Raw genomic sequence first — 12,084 nt, forward strand, 5'->3', positions numbered from 1 at the left:
ATTGTTGGCATTTCAATAAGGATATTGAGAAGGTTGTTGATGATTATGGATATAACTCATTAAGGATGTTTTACTGTCTTGATATTATTATTTTTTCATTGATGTCAAGAAATTGATTTTCTAATTCAGTATGATGTTGCCATATCTTGAGAAGTATGATTTGATGAGTATAAAGATGTTGGTAAAAGACACAGAAAGAATATGATGAATAAGAGGAGAAATAAGTTATTCAATGGGCAACTATTACCAAGTTAGACAATAATGAGATCATGATTATTAGATTATTTTGATATCCTACATATGTTATTGATTGTAAGGTTAATACTATACTATGTTATCGAGCAAAGAACCTAGTCGATAGACCCTAAGGAACCTAGTCAGTAAACTTTGAGGTTATCGCTATCGGTTAATGAAGGCGAAATGTCTATCGAGTGAAGTTTAGTATTTACCGAGTTGCAACCGAGTAATAACATAATGCATTGAATGAATAAAAGCATTATTTAATAAAGGAAGCTGATGAGCTGGCTATGATTAAATGATTAGTATGCTATGAATGAAGTTTGTTAAAGAATCTATGGCAAAGGAAAATTGGCAGGAAGATCTATAGCTTAGATTGAACCGCATTACCCTAGCACAAGTTCCAAGAAATGTATGCAAGTTCCAAGGCGGGGTAACACATTTTCAGATTGGCAAATACATTGAATGTGGACAAAGTTTGAAGATCTGATGGCTATGATTGATCATGGGAAATGTGATCAAGGAGATTAATCAGTTGGCGAATTGTTTATAAATAGGGAACTATTGATAAACAATGTATGCAAGAAAGTGTATGCATAGGGATGCCACATAGTGATTACCAAGCACAAAAGCTTGAAGATCTGTTTTGAATAACAGAGTATAGAGCCCAGCAGATGGACAAGATTAGTTCTATGTCTATATTGTATTAATCAAATAAGAATCTTCTGTAGCATTTTATATGTGAAGTTGCAAATAGATTTTTATTACTATCATTTTGTGAAGTGACAGAAAATCTCTTAACTGAGTGGACTTAACAATCTTATTTGTAAAACCCTCTAGCAAGGTGACATTCTGATTGAGTGTTTGAAATTCTTTAACAAGGTCACTTCTAACAAGGTGAAGATCCTAACAGATCTGAGGGAAATCCCTTAACTGGGTCACATCTAGCAATGTGTTTGTAATCTTTAACAAGATTTGCTTTTAACCGAGCATACTCTAGAAGAGTATATTTCTTAGTGGGTCCGAAATCCCATAGTGGTTTTTCCCTATTTGGGTTTCCACATTAAATCTAGTGTTATGAGTGTTATGATGTTTATATGCTTTTGAGTTTGCATGTTTAGCAGTTTTGGTTATATTACTGAAGTATATGTTACCGAGGTTGAATCTGATGTTTTTATGGAAGATTAAGTTTGTATGATTCACCCCCCCTCTCATTTTATTAGCTTAGCATTTGTACTTATCTTTAAGTATCAGAACTATCAATTGGTATTAGAGCTTTGGACTTCGTAAGAAAAAGTTAAAAGGTACTTGAGGCAAAGATCCAAAGATGTATAAGAGGGATGCATAGAAGCTAAACAAGTCAAGTTTCTCTACATGGTAGAAAAGGATGAAGCTGCACCTATCAGGAGTTGGAGAATATGTTGTATATTATCTGGAGAATGATTTCATCACACCAAGAACCTATCCATTGACAATGGAAGAGATAAAGGCAAAGCAGGAACATATTCAAGCAATGATTGAAATAACATCTGCATTGACCGATTCAGAGTTTAATGATCTAGAAGGCTACAATGATGCAAAGGCAATGTGGGACAAGCTCATATCTGTGTATGGAGGAGATGAACATGTTTAAAGAGAAAAAGTGGATAGTCTAAGAGGACAACTTGAATCTATGAGGATGAATGAAGGTGAGAACATAACCCAGTACAGTACAATACTAAAGGAGATTGTCAATCAAATCAAAGGAGCAGGTGGAACTATTGAAGAAAAGGATATAACAAGTAAGTTGTTAAGAACCCTTCTACCAGCTTATGCAATTCGAGTCTCTGCAATCAATGAATTGAGGTCTATACCCAATATGCTAGTTTCTTTAGATGCTACTATTGGTAAGCTACATGCATTTGAGTTAAGTAATTTTGATAACAGTGGGTCATCGGTAAATAAAGTTGAATCTGCATTTAGTTCTTTTCATATTGGTGAATCTGATGATTACAATGATAGAATGAGTAAGTACGCTAAAGGGGATCATAGTGGAGCAAGTGAAAGATTTTGCAAGAACATGGAGGAAGTACACAAACTGTATGAGGAAATTAGAAAGCAAGAAGAGTTTGAAGCACTATTAGCCAGAAGGTTACTGAGAGGCAAAGGTAAGTATAAAGGAAAAATACCTTTGAAATGTTTCAATTGTGATAAGATAGGACATATGGCTTCTAACTGTCCTGACAAAGATTCTACTAAAAAGAGAGATTAATGAGATGATAGACAAAAAGATAATCATTACAGAGGACATCGAGACTTCAGAAGAAGAGATAGAAAGTCATGCTTAATAGCCGATGAGGAATCCAATGATGATAAATTAGATGAAACTGATATAGAGGAAGTAGTTTATGTGGCTATCAAAGATGGACCGGATGAAGAAAGGTATGAAGAAAAAGCCCTAATATCTCACATAAATACTAATAATTCTTGGATCATAGATAGTGGATGCTCACATCACATGACAGGTGATAAACACAAGTTTTTTATGTTAGAAGACCATGATGGAGGCTATGTAAGATTTGGCAATGATGCACCTTGTCCAGTAAAAGGCAAAGGATCAATAACACTTCTTGACAATGCAAGATGCAATGATGTTTATTGGGTTGAAGGTTTGAAATACAATTTGTTGAGTGTAGCATAGCTAAACAATATAAGATATCGAATAGAATTTCAGAAAGGAATTGTCAAAGTTCATGACAAGCATGGAAAGTTAGCTGCTACTGGGACACAAACAAGAGGTAACATATTTCACATTGACTCAACTCAGAATAAATGTTTTTATATGAAAAGATAGATGATACCTGGTTATGGCATAAAAGGTTTTGTCATGTAAATTTTGATAATCTGATCAAAATACGCAAGAAGCTCTAAGTAAGAGGTCTACCGAGTCTTGAAAAACCTGAAAATGCTATGTGTCAAGGATGCTAGATGGGTAAAATGGCAAGATCAAGCTTTATAAGTAAGTCCTACACCTCTAAGGGAATTTTAGATCTTGTGCACACTGATCTTTGTGGTCCTATGAAAGTTCAAAGTTATTATGGTGATAATTATTTCATATTATTTGTGGATGATTACTCAAGGATGATGTCAGTAATATTTTTAAAAGAAAAATCAGAAGATTTTCAAATGTTTAAATGGTACAAGGCAAGAGTTGAAAATGAAACGAGAAGACAACTAAAATGTCTTAGATCAGATAGAGGAGGAGAGTTCACATCTTATGAGTTCAACTTATTCTGCAATGATCATGGTATAAAAAGACAAGTCTCTGCACCAATAACTCCACAACAAAATGGAATTGCTGAGAGAAGAAATAGATCTATTGTGGATTGTGCCAAAACCCTGATGATTGAAAAGAAAGTGCCACAAACGTTTTGGAGAGAAGCAATAAGCACAACAGTTTACACCCTAAACCGAGTACAACTGAAGAAAGGTACTTTGAAGACACCATATGAAATCTGGTATTTCAAGAAACCTAATGTGAGTTATTTTAAAATCTTTGGAAGTAGATGCTATGTACACAAAGATGATAGAAATGGCAAGTTTGATCAGAAAAATGAAGAAGGAACATTTCTTGGTTATTCTTCTAGAAGTAAAGCATTTAAATGTCTGATCAAATCATCTAACAAAATAGTAGAAAGTGCAAATGTGAAAATTGATGAATTTGCAGAAAGAAATGACGAAGGAAATTCCAAGGAACCAGAAGATTATGATGAATTTGTCTATGTTCAATCGACAAGTCCTAGTGAGAAAACTGGAGAAGGAAAAGAAGAAAATATCTAGTTACCGAGTGATGAAGAAGATCATACAGAGCCTATCGAGCCTATATTAGCCAAGTATGTTAGAAGACATAATGCACCAAGTCATATTATTGGAGATAAGGATGATCCAGTGATGACGAGGAACAAACTGAGATAGAACACATGTCTGATATCTAAATTTGAACTAAGGATAGTGAAAGAGGCATTTAACAGTGAAGATTGGATAAATACTATGACAGAAGAGATTGATCAAATCAAGAAGAATGACAAATGTACACTGGTCCCAAGACCGAAGGACAAAAATGTAATCAGTACAAAATGGATTTTCAGAAACAAGCTGAATGAAAAAGGTGAGGTCATTCAAAATAAAGCAAGACTAGTTTGCAAAGGTTATGCCCAAGAAGAAGGAATTAATTATGGTGAAACTTTTGCACCTATGGCAATAATTGAAGGAGTAAGAACATTGTTGGCATATGCTACTTACAATAATTTCAAGGTATATCAAATGGATGTGAAATCTGCATTTCTGAATGGTATATTAGAAGAAGAAGTTTTTATTGAACAACTTGAAGGATTTGGTGAAGACAATAATAAAGATCAGGTATGTAAATTGAACAAAGCTTTATATGGTTTGAAACAAGCACCTAGAGCATGGTATGAAAGATTGCACTCTTATTTAATCAAGATTGGTTTTATAAGAATAAGTGAAAACAACAATATTTACATGAAGAATGATGGAATACTGATCTCAGCCATATTTGTTGATGATATTATATTTTGTGGGAATGACTCTCTATGTAGGAACTTTGAAAATGAAATGAGAAAAGAATTTGAGATGTCATTAATCAGTGAGATAAAGTATTTTATAGTTTTATAGATACTGCAAACAAAAAATGAGATTTTCATTACTCAATCCAAGTACATAAAGGAAATCTTGAAGAAATTTGGAATGGAGGATTCAAAACCAGTAAGTACTCCTATGACTACCAACTGTAAACTATCAAAGAATGATGAATCTGCATCTGTTGATGAGACACTTTATCGATCCATGATTGGAAAGTTGCAATATATTGTTCACAGCAAGCCAGACATAGCACATGCAGTAGGTATAGTTGCAAGATTCTTTGCAGATCCTAGGGAAACACACATGACAACAATCAAGAGAATTTTTAGATAATTGAAAGGCACTGAGGATTATGGCTTAGTATATCAGAAAAGAAATGATTTTGATTTAAAATTTTATACTAATGCTGATTGGGCTGGCAACATTGATGACAAGAAAAGAACAAGTGGAGGAGCTTTCTTTTTAGGAGAAAGACTAGTGAGTTGGCTTAGCAAGAAACAAGGATGTGTTTCACAGTCAACAACAGAAGCTGAATATGTTGCTGCAGCATTGAATTGTACCAACATAGCAAGGATCAAACAACTATTGGAAGGTGTAAATGAGAAAGTTACCCATTAACATTTCAAAAAATCCTATTATGCACTCTAAGACAAAGCACATCTCTATCAAATATCATTTTCTTAGAGAAGAAGCTCAAGAGAAGAAAGTGGTGTTGGAGTATGTTAGCACAAAGGAACAAATAGCAGATATCTTCACCAAGCCACTGTCAAGGGACACTTTTGAGTATCTCAGAAGTAAGTTAGTGGTCCTACCCCTATCTTCTACTCGCTAACTGAGTTCGATGAAAGCATCAATTTGATGACTCTACAGAATATCTTCTAAGGAGTTGATGCTGATTTACACACTTTAGGATGTTTTCTAAAGGTTTGTAGGAAACAATACAGGAAACAATATAGGGAACAAGAATTGAATGCATAAATGCTCTGACCGAGACTAAATTGACACACAACAACAGGAAATCACTTCATACAGGAAGAAATTATGTTTTAGTTTTTACTTTTTGGCATTGTTGTCAAAGGGAAAGAAGATAGAAGAGAAGAGGAGAAGACTAATGTATGGGGGAGAATTCTGATGATAGGGGGAGAGCATTTCAACATTTCAGAATCTCACAGCAATCCAAATCAATTAGGTCAAATCAATTGGTTTTGCCATCAATGCCAAAGGGGGAGATTGTTGGCATTATAACAGACAAGGAGAGATTGTTGGCATTTCAATAAGGATATTGAGAAGGTTGTTGATGATTATGGATAGAACTGATTAAGGATGTTTTACTATCCTAATATTATTATTTTGTCATTAATGTCAAGAAATTGATTTTCTAATTCAGTATGATGTTGCCATATCTTGAGAAGTATGATTTGATGAGTATAAAGATATCGGTAAAAGACACAGAAAGAATATGATGAATAAGGGGAGAAATAAGTTCTTCAATGGGCAATTATTACCGAGTTAGAAAATGATGAGATCATGATGATTAGATTGTTTTGATATCCTACATATGTTATTTATTGTAAGGTTAATACTATACTATGTTACCGAGCAAAGAACCTAGTCGGTAAACCCTAAGGTTATCGCTATCGGTTAATGAAGGCGAAATGTCTACCGAGTTGCAACCAAGTAATAATAGAATGCATTGAATGAATAAAAGCATTATTTAATAAAGGAAGATGATGAGCTAGCTATGATTAAATGATTAGTATGCCATGAATGAATTTTTTTAAAGAATCTATGGCAAAGGAAAATCGGCAGGAAGATCTACAACTTAGATTCAATTGCATTACCCTAGCACAAGTTCCAAGAAATGTATGCAAGTTCCAAGGTGGGGTAGCACATTTTCAGATCGGTGAATACATTGAACCTGGACAAAGTGACATTCTGATTGAGTGTTTGAAATCCTTTAACAAGGTCACTTCTAACAAGGTGAAGATCCTAACGGATTTGAGGGAAATCCCTTAACTGGGTCACATCTAGCAATGTGTTTGTAATCTTTAACAGGATTTTCTTTTAACTGAGCATACTCTAGAAGAGTATATTTCTTAGTGCATCCAAAATCCCACAGTGGTTTTTCCCTATTTGGTTTTCCATGTTAAATCTGGTGTTATGAGTGTTATGATGTTTATATGCTTTTGAGTTTGCATGTTTAGCAGTTTTGGTTATATTACTGAAGTATATGTTACCAAGGTTGAATTTGATGTTTTTATGGAAGATTAAGTTTGTATGATTCACCCCCCCTCTCATCTTTTTAGCTTGGCATCTGTACTTATCTTTAAGTATGAGAACTATCACTCGCATTCCTAGTTAGCTTTACCGATATGTTGTTTTGGTCACTTGGTCAGTGGATTTTGGGTCTAGCTTATGGAATTAGTTTCTATCATGTTGTTGGTACTTCTTGATTATATCTCAAGTATTTGGTGACTTTGTATTGGATGGTGTTCTATTATGATGGTCCTATTTGGATTAAACTTTCAATGAGGGTTTGTACCAGAAAGTGAAGCATGTTGTATCTTGGTCTTAGCAGAATCCCTGATTGATATAATTGTTTGGTTAATTGATTTAGGTCCATGCTATGTAATGTAAATCATAGTACTGGTCTAGTGATATCATGTGATGTAATTTTTATAGTTATGGGTTAATGGGTTTAGGGTTTAGATGACCTTGTCAAAAAGGTTGATGATTTGTATTTATAGGTGACTTATTCATGTCATTTGGGTATGCGATAGTTATGGTTGGTTAAGTCTGCATTATCAGAGAAAGAATTGTGTGTGAATTAAGTTATATCATTTAGGAGAAGGTTGGAAAGGTTTGTTATTGTAGAGAAGACATCAATGCTTAACCAGAACTGTATCAGGCATTAGTAGATGCTACTTTCATAGTTCATTGCTTTTCGGATTGTGGTCTAATGTTTATGTAAGTCAGTGAGACTTCCCTTTGTGATGAGCAATGTGCTCTAGACTGTTGGCCTTTCTGCATGTGCAGATCCCATTGTAATTATTCACAATACTATTGCCGAGTATTCATCTGATTGCGGGTAGGGTTTCCCACTGTGGTTTTTTGCTTTCCAGGTTTTCCATGTTAAAATATTGGTGTTATGTGTGTTGTGCCTTCATGATATATCTCTCATTGTGTTGTGCTCTAGTATAATATTTATAATTGAATTAACTGTTGTTATTGTTAGAAAATTGATTCAACCCCCCTCTCAGTTCACTATCGATATCAGTGCATTCCAGCAATTGGTATCAAAGAAAGGTCTTCTCTATAGAAGCTTAACCTCTTGAGGAGATCCAATGGCAACTGCTTCAAGTTCTACATTCAATCCTTACCAGAAGGAGAGTCCCAGATTTGATGGTACAAATTACAAGATATGGAAGGAGAAGATGAATATTTATCTCAGATGTCTTAGATCTGAGGTTTGGGACATATTGGAGAAAGAGTATATACCTCACGATCCTCATTCTGGAACACCAACACCTGTTGATGAACAAGAGAGAGCTGAAAATGATGTGAGAGCAAAATAAGCATTGTTAAGTTCCCTATCTGATGAAAAGCTATTGAATGTGATAGAGTTGGAGAATGTTAAGCTGATCTACACAAATCTTGAAACTCTTTATGAAGGTGACCAAGATGTGAAGACTGCAAAACTTGAAGGTTTTCGAGTAAGATATGAAAATTTAAAGATGGAAGAAGATGAGAAGATAAGTTCTTTCATGGATAGATTCAATGAGATTGTCATGCATATCAAATGTTACGGTGGATCTATCAGTGAAGATGAGATAGTGTCAAAAGTTGTAAGAGTTATACGTCTAGCTTACAAGAAGAAGGCTACTACTACCAATGAACTCTAGACAATGTCAAGTACCCCTATGACTAGAGATACACTACTTGGGAAATTGACTACTTTTGAACTTTTGAACTTGGAGATTAGAGTGCTACTAAAATTGAGACTACATTTAGAGCATCTTCCTCTGGTAAATAGAAGATAGATTGGAAAGAAATGTATCCTAAGGATATGGAGGAAATTGAGAAAGAAGAAAGAGATCTTGAAGAGTTGGAATCCCTGATTGCTAGAAGAATTCCTAAAGGACCAGCTGGAAGTAAGTATGAAGGAAAAGTCCCTTTTAAATATTTTTCATGCAATAAGATTGGTCATTTTGCATCTAGAAGTCCTGAAAGAGCTGCTAGGAATCATGAAAGATTTGTGAGGAATTATAAGCTCAATCCTAAATATCAAAGAAGACCTAGATTTAGAAGAAATAAGGATAAATCATGTTATTATGCTGGTGATGATGATGGTATTTCTGATGATGATAATGAACCTATGAGTGGATCTGGTAATGGTGCCTCATCCAACAATGATTGGGTCTTTATTGCTATCAAGGATGATTCTCCAGAATATGTCATTGAAGCAACACATACTGAGGAAAAGGCCTTGGCTGCTAAAATTGAAGATAAGAATGAATGGATTATAGATAGTGGATGCTCACATCACATGACTAGTGAAAAAAGAAAGTTCTTATCATTGCAATAATTTGATGGTGGATTGGCTATATTTGGAGACAACAAGGCATGTAGGATCAAAGGAAAAGGAACAATATCATTGGATGGTAAGACTAATATTGATAATGTTTATTATGTTGAAGGCTTAAAGCATAATCTTTTAAGTGTAGGCCAGATGGTTGATAGAGGATTTCATTTGCAATTTAAGGATGGAAAATGTAATATCATTAATAAATCTAGATTGGAGATTGCCTCTAGAACTCAGACTAATGGTAATATCTTTCATTTGAGCTTGGGTGAGAAGGCTTTCTTGCTTGCTCAAATTGATGAATTTTGGTTATGGCATAAGAGGATGTGTCATGTTAATTTTGATTGCATAGTAAAGATCAGTTCAATAACATGTTTAGAGATTTATACAAGATTGTTAAACATCATAATCTGGTATGTAGAGAATTTCAAATGGGTAAGCAAGTTAGAAATTCTTTCAGAAGTGCACATGATAAATGTAATGAAATTCTTGATCTTATTCAAACTGATTTGTGTGGACTGGCAAGGACTAAAAGTTTTCAAGGTGATAGATATTTTATGTTACTTATTGATGACTATTCTAGAATGATGTGGGTGGCATTTTTGAAAGAGAAATCTGAAGCTTTTGAAAAATTCAAAATCTTTAAGACTATGGTTGAGACTGAGACATGATTGAAGATAAAGTGCTTAAGATCAAATCATGGTGGTGAGTTTACATTCGGTGATTTTAACAACTTTTGTTAAAGGAATGGTATTAGGAGACAACTTTCTTCACTTAAGACTCCACAAAAGAATGGATTAGTGGAAAGGACGAATAGAATAATTTTGGATGCAGCAAGGACTATGATGACTGAAGCTAAATTACCTGATATCTATTGGAGAGAGGTTGTCAATACTGTTGTATATAATTTCAATAAAGTACACATAAAAGGTGATACCGATAAGACTTCTTATAAATTATGGTTTGTTCATACTCCTACTATTAGATATTTTGGAATTTTTGGGAGAAAATGTTACATTAGAAGAGATGATGCTTTAGGAAATTTTGACCTTAGAAGTGATGAAGGAATATTTTTGGGTTATTCTACTAAGATTAAAGATAATAGATATTATAACAAAATATTAAATAGGATATTGGAAATCATAAATGTCAAGGTGGATGAGAATGGTTGTAATTAGATCAAAGCATATGATTATGGGTTGGAAGATGAATTTATCAAACCTTAACCTGTAATGCAAGAATCAGTTTAGAATAGTGAACCAGTGACACTGGTAACATCAAAAAATTCAAAAGTGACAAAGGAACATCAGAATGAGTCAGCAAATCAAGAAAATTCAAAAACTCCTAGGTATGTAAAGCTAAAGCATTCTAAAGATCAAATTATTGAAGATAAAAGGAAAGGTGTGATGAATAGGAGAAGGTTAGCTGTTGAAGAGGTATTGTTTAATTTCTCAAATTGAACTAGAATCTTTTATTGAAGAAAGTAAGGATGAAAATTTGATAAAAGAAATGGAAGAAGAATTCGATCAGATCTATGGGGTGTGCATCCTTGGTTTCCTTGTGTTGTGCACAACATTTCTTGGTTTTGTGGCATGGTATGCAATCTTTCTTAGGAAGAAGTTGGTTTCATGGCCTAGTAAGAAACAATCATGCACTTCATTGTCTATTGCTGAAGTAGAATATGTTTCAGCTGCTATTAAATGTACTCAGATTTTAAGAATGAAACATATGTTAAAAGATATAAGGGTAAGTTATGATGAGCCTATTGTTATTCACTATGATAATACTACCGCTATTGATATGTCAAAGAATCTGGTATTTCATTTCAAATCAAAATACATTTCTATAAGGTATAATTTCTTGAAGGAAAAGGTTGAAGCAAAGGAAGTCAAATTGGTTTATGTGCCTAATAAGGAATAGATTAAAAATATTCTAATGAAACCATTGCCTAAAGACACTTTTGAATATCTCAGAGATTAGTTGGGGGTTACCAACCCTCTGGAAGAGACTTAGAGATGTAGGGATGCATCAATTTGGTGAGCTTATCAAACATACTATTCTGATCCAAGTAGATAAAGATAGTGCTGCTACTCAAGGGGAGTAGTCAGTTGTTTGGTTCAGTACTCTTAATTTAGTATCCATCCTTTTTCATTGATGTCAAAGGGGGAGAAGGTATTCATGTGAAAACTATTAGATCTTTTCATGGTGTTTTGGAGTTTGTTGGCATTCCTTGGCACTTGGATGTTTTTCACATTCAGTGTTGCCATCAATGCCAAAGGGGGAGATTCTTAGCAATATGTTGTATTTGGTTAAGTATTGGCATTGATTTCAACACTATATCCTGGTTGGAGACTATCCCGATTGGATCTATCCCTATTAAACTTGGTTATCATTTTGGTTTTGGTTGTGGTTCTAATCCGGTATGATCAAATCTCTAGAATCGATTTTGGATGCTTATTATGATGGTTATATTTTTGTTATATTCTGGTGGTTTCATGATTTGGTTATCGCTTTTGGTATTTCTGGTTACCGGTGGGTTTGTACCTTTCCTGGCTAGCTTTTGGCTTTATTGACTTCTGGCATTCTCGGTTAGCTTTACCGATATGTTGTTTTGGTGTCTTGGT

This window comes from Cryptomeria japonica, chromosome 6, assembly GCF_030272615.1.
Source record: "Cryptomeria japonica chromosome 6, Sugi_1.0, whole genome shotgun sequence".
In the NCBI taxonomy this organism is placed as follows: domain Eukaryota; kingdom Viridiplantae; phylum Streptophyta; class Pinopsida; order Cupressales; family Cupressaceae; genus Cryptomeria; species Cryptomeria japonica.